The sequence below is a fragment of the Ischnura elegans genome, chromosome 9 (genome assembly GCF_921293095.1).
Source record: "Ischnura elegans chromosome 9, ioIscEleg1.1, whole genome shotgun sequence".
Taxonomy (NCBI): domain Eukaryota; kingdom Metazoa; phylum Arthropoda; class Insecta; order Odonata; family Coenagrionidae; genus Ischnura; species Ischnura elegans.
In genome coordinates, this window is record NC_060254.1 from 98,890,265 (window position 1) to 98,910,026 (window position 19,762).

Here is a 19,762-nt window from a genome sequence, read left to right on the forward strand (position 1 = left end):
CCGAGATAGTGGTGTATGGTTGCATATTCTCAAGACAATTCATTTGTGCCCCATGTCATATCTTAGCTTACTTTTCATTAGATATTTTGGACACGTGTTCAATTTGCGTAGTTTCCGTTAAATGATTCAGAAGCTCGTGCATTGTAATTAGTTTAGAAAGTTTCATCGATGTTTATTGTTGATATTCGGTTCCTGAGGCCTTTTATAGGTACTGTTAGTCCTTAAAAAGGTTTTGAACCCTATGACGCAACCCCGAATGTCCTTCCGATATTTAATGCGCGAAATTGCTCCATTTGATCAAAATGAAAAATCCTCTGATTGGTATGAAAAGTGATACCTTGACGTATCACGGGGTCTAGAATCAAAAAAGTACATTTTTGAAAAATCGGAAAGGAAATTTTTGAAATTCGAATTCCTCCAAAAAGCAGAGGCATTCAGACAGTTGGTAACACTGTAATAGATAAAAAATTACCGCTTCGACAATTATTTTTGTAGGGTTTCATGCTATTTTGGAGGGGATCGATTCCATGACATTTGTCGCATCTCGTCTCGTTCACCCCAAACATTTGTACGAGTACGTGAGTCAGTTTATAAATTTTGGCCTGAGGCAAAATTTTGCGTTTGAAAACATATTTGAAATAATCCTATGCTCTTTCATGTATGTATCAGTCCTGGTAGTAGCTGATATTCTGATACTGTATCCTAAAATGCCGCAGTGAAACAATGTTTCCTGTCAACAATTTGTAGGATAATTTTTTTACTTACATTCATTGTTTCTTGTTAGGAAAACAGTCTTTTCATCAGTAAACTATTTGATTACTTTTGTAATTATTTTTTACATCTTGAATAGAATTATGATTTAATTGCATCGTTTTGTGAGGAATTTTGATTAGGTTCTTGGTTTTTTTAAATAGGTCACCATTTTTTTAGTACTTATTGTAACATGCTATTTTAACCTAATTGTGATTCGCTTTATTTTTAGTTAATTCTTCCACGTAGAATAGCCTATATTTTTTAACTCAAAGACATTATCGCCGCAGAAAGAAATTAAGGAAGATTAAAAATAAATTTAAAGTTCAATGCATATTTTCCTATATTTACACTACAAGGTTTTCGTTCAGCAAAGCCTTTTCTGCGCATTTCGGATTTTGATTTGTCAACGAATTTCTCGTCTCATTAACTTTGTTTTTGTTCGGCCAGGAGGTTAAGTAAACGAGTAAATGAAGAGCAGTTTTTAGGGAAGTGAAATCGATAGTCGCTCCATGCCATTGAGCGGTTACATAAGTAAGTGATTTATCGTCAGAGAAATTCTAAAAGGATAATCTGTGTAAATTCTCATCCTATCGATTTCCCTGAATACTAATACTGAGCCAGGTATGAATCAGGAATTTTAGACTCAATTTTATAAACTGCACACGATCATTCCCTGGAATGGGAGCACTGTTCCGAAGTCAGTGCTGAAAAATTTGATCATTTTCCTTTTATAAATTTAAATTTATTAACCCTTAACCGGCGACGTGCAATTCTTGTCTCACTACCAGTGACGTGCGGTCTGGGAGGCCGCCATAAAACAAAAATTCATAAAACCTTTCAAATTCATTTTTATTGCTGAGTTTAATGTTTCTTTGACTTCTCAACTTTTATAAAACTTATATTTATTATTCTGCATTCCCAATACGAACCACATTTTTCAGTAAAAATTGTTATTTGAAAGAGGATCAAAAAACTGATATCAAAAACACTTGAGTTGTTATCATAATCTTAATTTTCGTTATTAAATACTTAATTATCCACGTTATTGAACTAAAAATGCTTCCTTACAGATTATTGATAATTAATATTATTCTTGAATAATCACTAGGAATTGTTTTTAACAACTTTTTGAATTATTCCCACCAGAATAACATTTATCGGTTTTTCCAATTTAGTGACGTGAGGTCTCACAGACCGCTACTAAAATTCAGTTTCAAATTATCAGAAATAAATAATAAGATTTGTTCACTTTTAAGAGTGATATGCCTTATTATACAACATTGTGACGCTCACGAGGGTTATATATATATTTTCAAAATTGCTATTTGAAAATATATATAATCGTCGTGAGCGTCACAATGTTGTATAATAAGGCATAGGAAGATTAAGAAGATTAGATTTCCTTTCAAATAGCAATTTTGAAAATATTAATAATTTTACAAACGCAGCGGTCTCTCAGACCGCACGTCACCGGCTAAGGGTTAGCATAGTTTCATAGTTTAGGTTCATATTTTACATACATGTTCTCTTCGAAGGGAGTTTTTTTATGCCTTTCGAGTGCATAATGAATAATCATTCACCATACTTCAAATTTTCAACTACTCCTATCCGTCCAAGATTGACTGGATTTTATTTCCGCCGTCCGCAAGGGTTCGATGTGCTTCTTTCGTGTTTCGCATTCCTTTTGACATTCCCCTTCCGATGAAACGGAGAAGCGGGTGGAACTGAGCGAGGGAAAATGGAGTCCATCACTCGGCATTTCCTCATCGTGGAATTATTTTATGCGTAGTTCGCATCTTCTCCGCCACCGCGCTTCCGCAAGTGCCCGCCGCCATTCGCGAAACTGATATAAACTTCTCCCTTCTCGTTTTGCGCGTCGTTTAAGTTCTTTCCCCGGAAATGGAAAAATATATCAGGGCGGGTTTGAGAGCATGATTTGAGTGGAGGGGGAGAGAGCATTTTGTACATCATGTTTGCAGTCATGTTTCAGTTTTATTCTCATAGTAAGTGTAAATAAGAGTGCATAATGGTGAATGGGCAGTAAACACCAATTTAGGCAAGCATTGACGGTTATCCACATTTTTTATCAATATTGGGGAATGGAAAAGGTTGACTTGATGGTAGGTAACTTGAGATATATTTTAATAAAGTCATGATTCTTTTTATAAAAATTAAGAAAATCGATGTGGCACACCTTTTGTGTAGTTGTTTAGTTTGTCCGATAGTTTAAAACGTTTGCCACATCAGTTCACTTAATTTATTTTTTAAAATTATGAATACATTTGTAAAGACATTTAGTTGAACATTATTTCCACTGTATAAGTAATTGCTAATACTTGATCTCTTTTGTACCTCTCATCTTTTCAAATTTTATTAAGCCTCGAAAATGGAAAATAAATCTCCAAAACGCCGGAAAATATGCTTCTTGTAAATGGCATAAACCTCAATACTACATATTAAAATACTATTTTTCTATGGAAAGCAAACTCACCATTCCAATGAAAACAATCCTATCGACAGAATGAGCCAATCAGCGGTCTCACTAGTCTCTGAGCAAATGCACGGAGGTACATTTCTTCCGTAGGCCGTCGAACTAGTAGCACGGATCTATGGAGGGGGGGGATCTATGGACGGGGGGGGGATCTATAGGGGGACTAAGGGGGCTATAGCCCCCCCAGACGCGCAGCCAGGAATTTCGTTCGGGGGGGTCCAAAACCAGAGGGGGAAATATTTGAAAAACAGGGTACTAAGTAAAGGGTTTTAAACTAATTTTAACACTTTTTATGATCGAAAAAACTTCATTTGTTACAGAAATATTTTTTAAAATTCTGATATTTCAATATTTTGTTTTCTTTTATGAAGGAAAATGATTGTGTTTTTATATTTCGGGGGGGGGGGGGGGTTCCGGACCCCCCGAACCCCTCCCATGGCTATGCCACTGCCACCCCCCCTTTGGACATCCAATTTACGCAAGATAGAATGGTACTTTTGTTCGGACCCGCAATACTTCTGGGAATTTATTCCATACTTAGCTCCCCCCTTGTCCTTATCCTGCATCCGCTACTGCGTCCAGCTATCCCCATGTGTATGCTGTGGATGAAATAAAAATAAAGGCGACAGGTGTAGTCAATTATTAGGAATTACGATGTCTTCGAACCTATCGTGGGAGCATAAATAATAAATATTTGTGGCAGAGTTCTGAAGGATTTAGGATTCGTCAAGCGTATTGTGGGAAGATTTTCGGATGAGAAAGTAAAAGAGAGGTGCTGCTCCACACTCGTCCAGTCACACCTTGAATATGCAGTGAGCATGTGGGAACAGGCGAAGAAAAACTTAATTCGTTAGCTCATTAAAATACGAAGAAAAAGGGCGCGATCCGTGAAAAACTGCTACGGCCGTACAAAGAGCGTTACGGTAGATGTTACACGATTTAGTATGGAAGACATTTGAGGTTCAAAGGCTGCGCGAGAGATTTAGATTGCTTTAGCAATTGAGGATTAATTCCTCTAGGAGTGACACGGAGAAAATAATATTAGATCCCCACGACATTTCCAGGTCTGATGGAAAAGAAAAATTAAGAGAGATATTTTGCCGAACGAATATGTATGGGAATTCTTTTTTACTCGAACGATAAAAGACTTTAATCTCTCGGAAAAGTCGTGAGTATCGTTAATTCAGGGATATTGTTTCACTCCTGACCGCATGACAGTCATAGCTACGTCTATATTTACATAGTAACCTGTTAGCCACCTCTGAGGTGTTTGGCAGGGGGTGAGTATGCACCAATGTGTGGCATGCAATGCGGTAGTCTTCGTAGTCATTGAAAAAAATGGCCTAAAAACTTCACATTACATCAGGTGGTGTGAGCTCTCTTCGAACATGCATTGCTTCGTGCAAGTTGAAACTAAGTGTACAAGAAAAAATTTAAAACTATTAAGTGGATAAATATCAATGTAGTTACATAAAACTAGTTAGACGCCGATAAAGAAAACAAAGACCAAAAAACACAAACCGTAGAAGGGTAATGAAAGAATGAAACATATGCATTAGGTTGACCTAGCTAGTGCAACAATAGGGATGGCACATTAGTTGCTATCGCCGGTAGTCCTAGGAAAGAAATGTCAACGTAACCATAAAACCACGCCGAGCACCGGGTCCTTATGACGTAGAAGGTGAGCCTTTTCACTTGTGTTACAAATTACTTTTTCACCTTTACTCAGCGTACGCATATAAATTGGTGTGAAATACCAAAAAAATAATTATTCCTACTTTTTACTTTGGTGTATGTGGGTATATATTACCGTAAAATCTAAGTGACATCCATTATCTGAAGAAATAAGTTTTGTCGATTTCTGTGCTTTGAAATCTATTTAATTTATTTTCTTCTTGTGATCTCAATACTTACATGGTACGACTGAAAACGAACGATATTTTCCACGTCGTCTGGGAATAAAATCTTCTCATAGTAAATAGATTTAGCCTATACTTTTCTCTATGCTCCCGCAAAGACTCCCATTCTACCTCCTGTAACATATCGGAAACTTTGTGGAAGATCCGAGACAAGGAATTTTGGAACACCATCCCCCTGTAAAAAACTTGTGTCTGGTAGACAAGGAGAACATGTATTTTACCGATGGGCTCATTTCCGAGGGCAGTGAATGTCCCAGAACGAATAAATACATCTATATATCTGCCTGTCGTAATGCATCTCCATCACTCCATACGTAATGTGTCCGTCCATTACTCATCTCTTTATCGTTTTGATGTATGTATATTCCAGCGGCTGACTCAAGTGTATAGGATGGTTGTTGGGGGTGGTGTTGGACCCCCCCCCCCCCCCCCGCTACTCAATTTCCTCGTCTCGCGATAAGGTCGTTTATCTATCTAATATGAGCTCATCAGCTGCACGGCAGTGGCGTTTACGATAAGGTGTTAAAATTTTACGACCTCCCCTCGCTCACCCGCGCTCTTCTGTTTTGGGGTGTGAGAGGCATTTAAAATTTCCCTCCTCTTCTCAGTGAAACTCCTCTTCCATTCCGCCTCCTCCCATGCAACGTCGACGGGAACACTTGCAGCTTGCAGAGTACGAATATCCGGAATTCCTACACCCATGCGCGCATTCCGCCGATAGAAACTAATCAAGGAAGGGGCCGGTGTAGCTTCAGTGCTCCCGAAAATTCAAGTTCTTTGGAAGACATGCGTGCAGTGGTGAGAATTATTAGCGCTGGCCAACCAGCCCCACCAATCTCCTTGCGCTTTTGACGAATATTTCTCGGGTTCTCGGCCAAGTAAATGCTTTTATCATAGTTTTGCATCACGGAACAAGGATTCCTCAGTTGGATTATCTCGTTTTCTTGGACGATGACCACTTCCGGGGACTTCCCCGATGTTGTGCTGCTTTTTTATTTATTTACTGTCTGTGTGGGAAAAATTTGAACCTGTTTAAAATGTCATTGCGAATTTAACTGATTGTATTGAGCACGGTTGTGGGAGAGGTTTTGACTGATCTATTTCACCAACTGGGTACTTATTCATCTCAATTTGGTATCAATGCATGAAGCAATGCTTCCAATTCTGTAATGGAAGTAAAGGCATACCGAAAATTCCATCAAATCTCAAAATCTTACATAAGCCGACGTTTCGGGAGACGACTTGTCTCCCATCCTCAAGGCTGTGACATGGAGACCTGTAATCAGCTGTATAAAAAAACATAAGGGTTGAACGTGAAGAATTTCAAAAGACCTACAGCCAATCGGACGACACCTGAGCCGCATCGTTGTCTTCGGTAAACGGTCGCTCCGGTTCAGTGTGAAATTGGACTTCCATAAAGTAACACAGCCTTGAGGATGGGAGACAAGTCGTCTCCCGAAACGTCGGCTTATATAAAAGCATTAACCTGGTTGAGAATCCGCGAAATATTCGTCGGAAGTATTCACCAGGAAAAATTAAAATCATTTATTCCTTGCGCTTTCATTGCTTTAAGCCAGGAGTATGCAGGGAAGATGCCCAATTCCATCCCTTAGAAGGCTGATATCTGTTCCCATTTCGATCGTATTTTAATCGGTTTTCAAAAATGTTCGCCGCGCGGTAATTAGTGCAATGCGATCCACTATTTTCCAATATTTTGCAGTATAATATTTGTAATTGCGAGAAATAGGATTGAAGAGTTATGAATTTGATAAATCACATGATCATGTATATAAATTTCAGTTGATACCCCAAATTATACCTTACTTTCCCCGTGAAATTCGAATCATTTCCTTCGTCAGTGACGCGAATGACGACTTTTGCAAATCCATTTAAATTCCCAGCGGGTGACAATGCATTCAGAGGCCGAATTGAGTATCCTAGGCTACCGTGATTGCTGTATATCACGGCGGCTTATATATTTATAATTGGCAGAGGAATTTAGCAATATCTTGGTGAAAAATGGGTGAAAAGTCTTGTTTTGTACCTGGATGCTTCATGGGCTATGGAGCGGCAAAGGAAAATGACAAACTTTCCAGATTGAAGGCCTTAAGTTTGTTGAAAGCCAATGCCGACTCTTTGGTACTTGGCAAAGTGTGACTAACCACCACCATGTAGTATGAATGACCATGTCACATGCACACCACACATTCATAAAAATACTACGCTTGATAACAAAGATATACATCCACAGTCATGGCACGGCAAAAATAGCCAACGGTTAGCAATGCCTATGACAAACCCATGCAAGGCTAGAAATATAAAAAATTATGAACATGCAATTTGTCACCCTAGCGAGTGACACTATTATATTTAATTAATGAGACACCGTCGCTAATCATAATAGTAGGAGCAAAGAATGACATTTTAAATTTCTCTGTTTCGCCGTCCATTTCCTTAATAGGGTAGTTTCCTTCATCAAAGAAAACGAAATGCATTGATTGTGATTCCTAAACCACCATTAGTGTATTCATAATGTACAAATTATTTGGTCTTAGAAATCCCAGTTTAGACGAATGGCAATGGTCAATTTTAACCTCATTTGAAAAAGGCCAGATTGGCGCCCATGTGATTCCCCTCCACGTGACGTCACAGGGACCTAGTTTCTATATGAGTAGATAGGAGTTTTACATCTTTTGAGATTACCAATGCATGTATGAGGCACAGAAATCAGGGAAACATCTCTTGATAATCACCTATTAAAATTACTTAAGTTCGGAAAATTTCCTTCGTTTGATAGGGTAATAGTAATCCTTATTTAAGCCAAGCGCTACCTGCTAGCAGGGTACTCTGCTACCTACTAGCATCCTGCGTCGTATCAGTGCTCAAAGCCTCGCCTCAAGGTCACCTAACACGGCGACAGCTGGAACCAGAACGACGTCACACGGAGTTTTCCCAGCATTCCTACTTAGCCGTCGCGTTTTCGCGCGCATGAAAATTTTCAATTTTCGCTTAATGGCGAAAAATAGATATCGTCATTCGAAAATCTAAGAGCGTGAAATGTGTACTCCAGGAGTAATTTCACTTTCGATTTAGGCAATAAAAAAATAATAGGAAACCACCCTATTTTATTCTCGTCATCATGCTTATCATAGCACTTTGGTAACGACGCATCTTTTTCCGATCGTCTATAACAAATAATTTCCGAATTTAATAATTTAATTTAGGCTTTACTTTGCTCCACAATCAAATAAAGATTCCCATCCTTACTCGGCTAACATTTTGGGCATACGAAGGCATTCGCTAAGAATATAAATGTCATGAGAGGCCTTCCTTTCCTCGCGTCCACTTGTCCTTGGATGATTGCATTTCCTAGACCATCATGCCTCATGATGCAGCTGAACGATTTGTTTGGCCTTCTTCTTAAGTATTACATAGTACTTCATATTTCTCCCATTTCCAAATTTTTCATTCGATTGATACCAATGGATCGCCTGTGTCAGAAGCCTCAGCACTTGATATGTCAGCTGTTCTCATCGCTGGTGCTTCTACGCTATATAAATTACAACGGAAATTTTTTTACTCACCAACTTTCTCAAGATACAGATAGTGTATTTCATTGGTATCGAATCAGTTCAGGCGTTTATTGGCACCTGAAGAAATTTCTCGGTCCTGGTTAAAGAATTCGATGTTTGCTCACATGGGCTTCCTTATTTTAAATAATTTTCACTTTCGCCATTGTTCACACATTAGATATGTATTACATTGCGAGTTATTCCGAATAACAACAGCAACAATTATGTTTAAAGATAATTACTGTATAGAAATTTTACTGGGTGTCAAATATATTGCTTTGATGGCCCACCCTTGAAGAGGAATTTCCGAAGGGATGCAGTCTAAACCTCCACTTCTCGGGTTTTTACAAGTTATCTTTCGCGATATCTTTGAAAGATGTATACCTGCATATTTTGATGTATAGCATTAGTAAAGTGGTTGAGGGAGGGGGTAAAAATATGAATCATTTTACTTCAGTAAAGTATGAACTGCATGATGCTTCTATTAAATCAATTTGCTAATTTTTCCTTCATCTTAACAGTAATAGTTACCTGGTATCAAAATATTCCTCGATTGTGTTATTGATTAAGTAGGACTAGATTTCAATCTTGCCCTACTTAACCCTTTTGAACCGTATTCCCTAGCCCTACGTGCCGAATACGTGAAAATGCGATGTTTGATGAACTGGATATATTGTTAACTAGTAAAGTGAAGTGAAAATTGTAGGGCCATTGGATAGGTAATCTCCGTTTCATTTCATCGTCGTTTTAACCCAATACTTAATTCCACTCCATATTCTTCAGCTTTGCATCGCACGTTGATACTATGATAGCAGTGGAGTGTATCGAGCAATTTAAGTTTGATGGCGTTGCCAAACGTTGGTGCTGCATATAAAACATCCTCCGCGAACGATTTGGAGCTGTCATGCTCATTAACAGTCCCATTTTTTTTAAATATAGTTTTGTCCTCATTTTAGGTATATACACTAGCCATGGGGTTACGGTTAAGTACTCAATCTATGGGAAATAATTTCCACCTTAGTCTAATCACTTGGGTTACGTAACATGTCTGCGTATCACCATTTATCCAAATACCTTCAAAATTAATTGATCGACATTGAGGTATGTGAAAAAAGACTTTTAATTAAATGCCTTTAATGTACCGCGTGGATAATGATCTCTTTCAGCCTCTTATGTTGGTAGTTTCGCGCCAGGGTATTCACGATTTACCGAGCTATTTAAACGTGATGGTGTCGCCAAACGCCACGTGCATATAAAACGTCGGCCGTGAATGATGCGGAGCAGTCACGCTCAATAGGCAGTTAACTGCTGGTCGTGCGGAATTTGTGGCGACCTGTGGCCCATCGACCGTCATTCGGCCAGCTTCATTCATCGACCGATGAGGACGCTGCGCCCGCACCCTAGAGACAGGTGAGCATCGTAATTCACGATGGAGTGGTCGCCCTTCCTTACCAGGCGCTCCCCTACGGTTTTTTTGTGTCCAGTTGTATAATTCTCATTGCGTGAGTTACACTCGGGAGCACGGGGCGATTTTCTCGGCCATAAAATCGCACCCGTTACTCTTCCAGCTCACTTACTCAAACCTTGATTTAAGAGGGCGAGTAGCGGCCTGCATCCACACCCACATACTACCTTGAGAGCCAACTCAGGGATGTTTGGCAGGGGATGAGTATCTAAATGTACGAAATACCGTGGAAGCCTCCACCAGGGTGCGTGGAACGGGGTGAATCCACGCCATATATGCAGCACACATCCTAGACTTGATCAAACACGCGCTCGCTTAGCGGACATTGGCAAAGCATAGCATAGAACATCGAGATGCCGTCGGACCCGAAACTGGGAGAGACGAGGCGCCAAATAAGGGACAAGTCGTCTCACTACGCATCGTCTTTTACCTTCTACCATCTTCTGATTTATATTATCAAAGATAAACGACCTCCTAGCAGCATGCGCGGGATGAATTTTGCTGTATTAGAGGCGTGGGAGGGGGAGAAGCGAGCGTGGAGGGGAAGGGATCGGCCTGCGGCTCTGGTATCCGCGACGCTGCTTGGGCGTTGGAATATTTTCTTCGCGGACGCGGACTCAAATTAGGCATTTTGTGGCTAAACGGTGGCAGATACGTCAAAATTCACGAAATTTTCGCCCTACAAGGGCAGTAACTCGGCAAAATCTATAGGGAATAACCATTAAATATTATCTTTTTCGAATTTTGACCCTCCCCCCCTAAATTGCATTTGAGCGAGGGTCAGGGGTTCACGTACAGGTCTCAAAATTTTCAGGCCTTATTTTTGATCGGTCCCACAACTTTTTTTCATTGGGCCAGATGGATTTGAAAAAAATCGATTTTTGCGATCCGCCCTAATGCACATGCCAGCTGGCGATGTGAGTTCTCACCGATCATGACTGCCTTCCTTGCAAGTTGACACCAGCCATGCAGAAAAACAAAATTATTACGTGGATAAATAACCATGCAGCTTTGTAAAACTAGATTGATGCCGGAAAGGAAGGCAAGGATCAACAGATCCATATCAGAAAAGGGGAAAAAGGAAAACAAAACGGAGTCAAGATGAAAGAACAAAAATGGTAAATTCCACATGTTTAATTGCAAAACTCAACAACCGACCGTGGTAAAACCTTGAAAATGACACAATGTGTTGAAACCATGGTCGGTTGCTGAGGTTTGGAACAAGAAAGTGTGGATATTATCATTTGTGTCCTTTCATCGTGGATTCATCGAAATTCCACAAAATCAAGCCAGAAACGATTTTATAAAATAGAGGCAAACCTAGATAAGCGAGAAGTGGGTTAATGTGATTAGTATCTATAATAAAGACTCATTGCCATTGGGTCCAGTCATTTTTACCTTTGAAAGCCTCTATAAGTGAGAGTCAAGGAACACCTATAAGTGAGAGACTTTTGGCCGATTTCAGGTGGGAAAAAAGTTCTTCATGAATAACTCACTTATTAATTCCTAAGACATACTTTGGCGGAAGAGAGTGTGTGATATTTTTCGAATAAAATTTCTGAAGTTTGCATTGTTGCATCTTCAAATCCAGTGGATCAAGACATGATGTTGTAGAGTCGTATCAAAAAGGTAACAATCTATTTTTTATAAGAGTATTGAGATCAGAAAACATAAAAATATTTTAATAAAAAAACATAAATTTTAAAACATAACAATAGAGCTCAACCCTCATCTTGTGAATCAAAAGCTATGACTAAATAATTCCAAATGGTTTATTTGACCAAGCATGGTTTTGACATTTTACGTTGTCATTAGGGATTAATACAGGTTTAAATACACAGCTATGCACAGACAATCATGAAAATTTTCTATTTTATTTTCGTAAGTTAAGGGATGTTGATTACCACTTAGGTAACTTAGGATGGATGGGGAGGTGGGGATAGTTATTGATATATTGATTGATCTAGGACGTTCTTCTAGGGGACACACCAGGTTAATATTAAGACATAAAACAATTGAGTAACATGCAAAGCATGTATCCGTCACCGTGTAAATAAACATAGATATGGTTACTTGGTTTCCATTTTAGCGCATGCCTACAACCATTTACGAAATCGCTCTAAGATCATATGGATTATTACCAAGCAAGAATCCTGACGTCTACTCTCTATTAAATGGGTATTATTAATTTTATATGCATTAAAACGCGAATCGGTTAAGCTGATTTTCACGGGAATGCTTCGATTGGAATAACTATGAGAAGGTAAAATCGTGGGATGTGTCGTCCAGTACACCGTTCAGTCGAAGTTTCGTTACACGGGCGTGTAGGTTGAATTTTTTTCCTCGAGTCTTTGTTGCATTCAAGGTCTATGATTGACTCACAGTGCGAAGCACTTCGCCTCCCCTCCAAAGTTTCCCCCACCACAAACTCTTTCCCCTCCGCTCGCTGGAGTTTTGCGCATTCAGAGGCCGCGAAGTTTTGACTGTGCCGTGAGTTAAATGGGAGAGCAATAGTTTTCCTCCCCTCCCTTGAATCGAACTCACGCGCACAGTGCGATTCAGCTCGGAGAAGCGAAACAGAGTCAACACTCCCAAAAGAAAGCCCTAAGGCAAGGTTCTCTCTATCCGTCACGTCATATTACTCAGTCAAGGAAGACCGGTGGATATCGCTGTTCCCTCACCAGCCTCATTTCCCTCCCCGAAGCATTGACGTGAGGATGTAGTGCTGTTGTGACCTAATGCATTTATATAAATTGGATCTCAAGAAGAAAAATCGTTTGTGCAAGACCTGAAGTTGGTGGTGTCGTAGAAAATATTTGTCTTCGAATAATTTTAAGATCGAGTGAGTTACCTTGGAAAGTGAAAAAAGGTTCATTGTTTTAAGTCGAGAGTGGTTAGTGCTTTGTGCCAAGTCAAGGATGAGAAAAATTCCAGACCAAGGTGTTGGCTTTTTCTTTTCCAAGTGATGAAGAAATGGCTTACGACCATTCCGAGGAAGGACTGTACCTACACCGTAAACATCATATCGAGTGAGTACCTCAAATATATGTTTGGCCTTTATGTTATTCTGAGTGTTATTGAATGTGTATCAACAGAATGCAAGTGACGAAATATTTTTTCTTATAACAAGCACGATATAATGGCTGTATCTTCTTCCTGAAGTTAATTATGACTTATAATTTGAAACGCGCAAGGGAGTTGCTCGCGCATTCGTTATGGAAAGATTGTATGTATGTTAGCCATGCCAAAGTGATTAAATTTCTAATCCGGAATTACCTAATCTTCTCAACTTTTGCATCACACCCCTGCCCAACACCTTAGTTTAGTTTGTAGTTCATTGGGCTTGTAGTTCAGTTATACTTTTAGTTCATTGAGTGGATACAGATCTTCTAAAACAATGACTAATTAGCTATAAATGTCATTATTTTCGTTGGAATATTTGATAATAATATCTTTATTCATACATTCTTATTCTTACTCGATTTTATCGCATTGTTTTGTAAACGGATCTGAATATTGTAATTCACTGATATTTAGTGGATTTTCTCAGTTACTGTAGTTGTCGTGCCACTTCTTTTTCTCGGGTAAGGTATCATATTTTATCTACCTCTGCATATTACCCTACGAGCCACCTCAAATACACCAACATGCAGAATGTAGAACGTTACGTCTTCGTTGTCATCGAAAAAAGGCTATAGTACATGGACATATGCCAGCAGGCGGTGTGAGGTCTCACTGGTATTTGCCGATATTTTGGTCACAGAAGTAAGCACGCTGATTGCGACGAACGTAAATTTAGTCGTTCCAAATTTAAATGAGTTTCCAGATAAATTAGGTTGCGTTTCAAAATTGCTTTATTATTCCGTTGCTATAGATGCAACAATTTTTCTCCACCATCCTGCCGTGATGGTGAAGGCCCGTCAGGTTTGATGAAAATGTTTTTGTGGCATCCTGAAAAAAGAACCTCCTTAGTTTTTAATAGCATTTGAAATTTATTATGAAACTTAAGGAAACACTTAAGTTGGCATATGTACATTATCTACTGGCATACACTACGTCAATGTGGTTGGTCCCTTCCACTCCGCTGAGCTGATGTATTTAAAAGTTGGTAATTCGTATATCTAGACAAGATTATGTCGCACCAACTCGAAACCGTTCGTGTGAAATTAAATATGTGAAATTAACAAGGTTATTTTATATAATGCCGATGAAAACATTTACGCGAAATGCTGTAATGCTTGATGAAGTGATTCGAAGATCTTCATTCTCATGGAGAATTTTTAAGATGAAATTTATGCTAAAAGTGTCATAATTATCTTTAAAAATACGCTTTTATTTATATTTTGATAAGCCGTCATTGAAGTTCGCGATAGTGTAAACTTGGCTCCTCCTTTGCGCCGTTTTGAGATTCACTCCAAGAGGTTGAGCTTTCTGGGCCAAGTGTTTTTTATTTCCTTCTTATCTTCCACAGCTGTGCGCTCGCTTCCTCTTCACTGTCATTCCATTTAACCCCTCACCCGAAAATTTTCGTGCCGAGAACTCGCCTCCGCTGTTTTCGTTTACACCCCGCCCCACCACCACACACCCCCCTGCCCCATGTGGATCCGTCTTGCTTTGACGGCAGCGGGCACGCCCACCAAGACAGAATTTGCCGCCGAACGCACCCCGGGTACTCGCGTGCGCCTTTCCACTTGACTCCCCAGTCCTCTAAATCCCTCCGCCTTTTCGCGTGTTTTTTTTTCTGTTTGCAAGAATTCGGCTCTCAATGAAGAACTCCGAATTGTGCTTTTTGCTTTCTCTGATACGAAAGGAACACGTGGTCTGATTGCTTTCTTGACACTTAAAATAACATTATGTTTCCAGAGTTGTGTTGAATCAAGTGGTTTCAATTCGCAGTGTGAACGGAATAGGGTGGTTTCCTTTTATTCTATTACTGCCTAAATGGAAAGGTTATTAATCCTGGAGTACGCATTTCACGCTTTTATATTTTTAAATGACGAAATCTATTTTTCGCGATTAAATGAAGAGTGAAAATTTTCAAGCGCGCGAAAACTCGACGGCTAAGTATGAATGCTGGGAAAACCCCGTGTGACGTCGTTCTGGCTCCTGCTGCCGCCAAGTGAGGTCACCTTGGGGCGAGACTTTGAGCGCTGATACGACGCTATGCTAGCAGGTAGCAGAGTACGCCGCTGACAGGTAGCGCTTGGCTTAAATAGGGATTATTAATACCCTATCAAACAAAGGACTCTTTCCGACCATAGGCAATTTTAATAGGTGATTATTAAGAGACGTTCCACTGAGCTCAGTTCCTCATGCATGTATTGGTAATCTCAGACGATTTAAAACTCCTATCTACTCGTATAGATACTAGGTCCCTGTGACGTCACGCGGAGTGGCATCGCATGGGCGCCAATCTGGCCTTTTTCAAATGAGGCTAAAATTGACCATTAACATTCGTCTAAACTGGGATATCTAAAACCACATAATTTGTATATTGTGTATACACTAATGGTGGGCAACGAATCGCAATCAATGCATTTCGTTTTCTTTGATGAAGGAAACTACCCTATCGAAACGTCTGCATCCTGTCCGCTAGCCACCTCAATAGGAGTGTCACAAGGAGTGTTAGTGCACTACACGTTTATAAATTAGAAGAAAACACTCTCACGAAATTCCACCCAGAATTCATTTAAATAATTTATTGTTCGGGGGAAAAATAAATTCCCATACCTCTCCGTTAGGCAAAATATCTCAGACCAGGAAATATAATAGGGTTCTTATAGGATGTTCTCCGCGTCGCTCTGGAAGATATCTTTTCTCAATTGTTGAAGCCAAGCGCGCAGCCTCCGAGGTTATATAGGCTCCCAGCCTAAGTCTTTTCATATCTGTGTAACGCTCTCCGCACGCCCGTAGTACTTTATGAAAAATCTCGCAGCCTTCCATTGTACTCTATCATATTCACGAATGATGTGCTGATTATTTTGTGTTTTCTTATTTTGTTGATAATAATATATTCTAGAGCATTCTACAGGTTAACACAGATTTACATGGACCATTTTGAAAATTTCTCTGGTCAGCTTGTCCTCCATCATTGGGCATCCGCTTTCACTTCACAGAAAGGTCTCATTCATTCTATCTCACAACATATGCAAGCACTACCGATTGGAAAAAAACTTTATAAATTCCTTCCTCGTCCCAATGCAAATGCACTTATTTACTGCAAGACTTTTTTTTAAACTAGTAATATTCTCCTGGGTATTTCCACCCATATTAAAAAAAAATATTAGCAAAATTGACGCTAGAGGTAGCAAAATTTGGACCAGATTTTGCAAATTGTTTTCATTTAATAAAAAATGTGAATTTACAAGTTTTTTCATATCGCAAATGGCCTTTGAAATTTACTTTCATGTTATATGTAACGGTTTTCAAAATACATATCAATGTTGACAAGGAGAATTTTAAGGAAAGAAAATGAAAGGCATTGATTGCGATTCATTACTCACCATTAGTGTATTCATTATATACAAATTATTTGGTTTTAGAAATCCCAGTTTGGACAAATGGCAATGGTCAATTTTAACTTCATTTTAAAAAGGCCAGATTGGGTTGGGAATTAGGTGTCAAATTTCCGATACTAAGGATGTTAGAGAAGCATTCAATGGCTCAGTTGGAAGTTCTCACTTCCATATGAAAGGTTGGTTGATTATTTATGAAATTATAAATAAAATAATGCAGTGTATAGAAATTTATTTAACTATGTAGCTCCCCTTTATATTTTACTCTTCTTTTAGATGTTTTAGTTTAAAACCCTCCTCTATAAGTTAAAAGAAAATTTGAAAAGGGTAATATTTCATTCAAGAAAGAAAAAATTTAAGTGAACAATTTTTTTAGGTCCATTTTCTATCTTTAACCTTCATTGGCACACCTCTCTTCCCGACAACGGCTCCGCCCACTTCGCCATAACTCGCACTCTCCCGATGCATTATGGGAAAATTGAGGCATCAGTCGTGGCTGAGAAATGTGCGAGATAGAGGGTGGGTATTTTTTTCTCTCTTTTTATGATAGGTTTGAATTCGATGTGAAATGGAAGGGGAACAGAGGAAGACAATGGAAGTTGTATGAGGGGTTGGGGGAAAAACCCATAAGTTTCATGCATGCACGATATGCTTTGGATTTTGTCGGAAAGGGGGGGGGGGAGGAGGAAAGGCCAAAAATTTAACCCACCACCCGCGGAGAATTATTTGGTCATGCCTACAATGCTTAAATCGATGTGAAAATACGTACTTCCCTCGATCGAGTCAAAGCAAATGTAGGTACGACGAATTGGATCCCTTATCTCTTTATTCCTTCAATACGCCATGCCGGATGTGTTAAATTACCTTTGAAGACCGCACGCATGACCTCCTATGAAATAAGCGTGAAAGATTCATATCCACGTTTTTTTTTTTTTTAGTTAAATTGCTTCGTGCATTAATTTACGAGGTTCAGTGCGTAGATTATGGCGACTGTTTGTTAGATAGTGCATTTTTCTCCCTCATTGTCGTTCAAAAAACTGTTCGGACGGTGTGAGTACCTTTCCATTTCATTCAAGACTTATAAAGATCGACCGGTGATCATTGCAGATAAGAACTTTGAAGTTTATTCTCTTTGATCGTCTCGTAAATTAATGCTCTTCATCTGATCTTAATTAAGATTGCTGCGGTCGTAAAATTAACAAGGTATTCGATTGATCAAATCACATGAATCACTTTTTAATCTTCTGATAAAAAAATATGTTTCCGGAAATGTTTTTGATTTCCGCGGTTCCATTTGCTCGCAATCCACTTTGATGCGTATTATTTGAATGAATGGGGTTATTAATCTTGAACCACGAAAGGGCATTGTAAACCAAAATTTGTTTGTTGTTCGCTCACCGCATATGCTTTCATATTTGAGGTGAGCTCCTAAAGATGATAGCAATAACTCCAACAGCAGTACGATAAAGACTTAGGTGATGTATTAGAAGTTACCATTTTTAGGAGGAATGTACCCGTAATCACAAACTAGTTTTACGACATGAAATTGATTGCTTTGTAAGTTACGTTTTGAACGAATCCTTTGGAATATTGTAAGTGTATAATTTAATCAAACGGTATGAATTTGGAGCATGGCATTCCATAATCCGAACGGGTACCTCACTGCTTCACGTAAAAGTCCATTCTTCCGTTTAATTGCAAGTCTCTACATAACTTCATAATTGATTCCCACCATGTTGGCTCCATCTTCAAATTTCTCTTATTTATTTTAAGGTTACACCTAATAAAAGCTTTAGGATTTGATATTGTTGAGCTAAATTAATACTGTTAATGAAATTATAATTTTGGAATTGATTTACATTCATTACTCCGCTCTCTTTGTTTTGCGATTGCTTCACAATCCCTCCACCGGTTGTTGTTTTTCTTCCTTGGTGACCTAATACTTGTTTCACTTATATCATCACCTCAAATTTGAGTCCTTCACTCATACCTGAAATCGCAATTTCAAAAGTTAATTCGATAGATGAATTGAAAAGACGAGTCATCATGAAAAAATGTCTTCTTTATTTTGCCATTTTCTTATAACTTGAAAATTGGCAAATGCTAAAGTAGCTTCCCACTTTTGATGAGTTTGTGACATCATTGGAGGTTTGGCTCATTCAATTGTTACGAAAGACGCGATCCTTGAGAGGAAGAATCGTTTATTAGAATGTTAACGAACACGAACCACCAAAGATAGATTAGCGAGGCGAAGTGATCAGTTATGTTAATATGATACATAAGTAATGCCGAAAAATATCTTCACCACTCAGCCGTTTTCTAATGGCTAGAAAATGAAAAAAGGCGAAAGTAGCCGCCTACTTCTCATGAGTAAGTGACGTCATCACAGTTGTAGTTCGTTAATTTGTTCAAAGAGAACAAATCTTTGACGGAAAGAATCGCTTATTGGCGTATTAATTACAAAGATCCAAGAGAGATAGGTGCGCGAGGCCAATGAATGGTAGAGAAGCGGTGAGCTGCTCGGCAAAAGTCAGTGATGTCATCAACTTTTTGCGAAAGGTTTAAGCTTGTTCATTCTTGACCTGGAATTCCTCGATAGAGAAACGGAAAATAGGGGTTTAACGTACTATCAAAATCTACAGTAATCAATAATTGCCTGGCAATATGGTAATTTTAGCGTCTGCTACCTTTATAGCAATATCAATATCATTCCCGCCACCGTACTAACCCGATCCTCTGGAACAAATTTGTGCACCCTGACCATTTGAAGGCGATATATCGCGATAACATGATGTATAAACTGGCAGTACGTAGTAAAAAACTCCTATTAATATTAGGTATGCGTCCTATTAATAACCGTATGCATTAGTGGGAGAACCTCATGAGTATCGGACAAGCGTCTTCCGTTAGCCTTAATTTCACGCGTAAATGCAGCGTTGAAGCCTGTTGATGGTGTTGAGTTGACTTTCTAGCGTACCCTTTAAGCAAAACTTCGTGGTACTCGCAAGGGCGAAGTTTATGCTCGTTCGAGGAGAATCGATCTTCAC

The 19,762-nt window shown here is 39.1% G+C and overlaps 1 protein-coding gene across 7 annotated transcripts in view; it reads left to right on the forward strand.

The window, feature by feature from the left end:
- The window catches only part of LOC124165227 (lachesin-like), an 878,935-nt gene that overhangs the window by 337,421 nt on the left and 521,752 nt on the right, over positions 1-19,762 (forward strand). The window contains exon 1 of one of the 7 annotated variants that reach the window (XM_046542525.1): positions 12,896-13,229. The exons of the other annotated variants lie outside the window; for them this stretch is intronic. The gene's annotated coding sequence lies outside the window, so the exon portion shown is untranslated. Of the gene's footprint in view, positions 1-12,895; positions 13,230-19,762 lie in introns of those variants that run through there. 7 annotated transcript variants of the gene reach the window in all.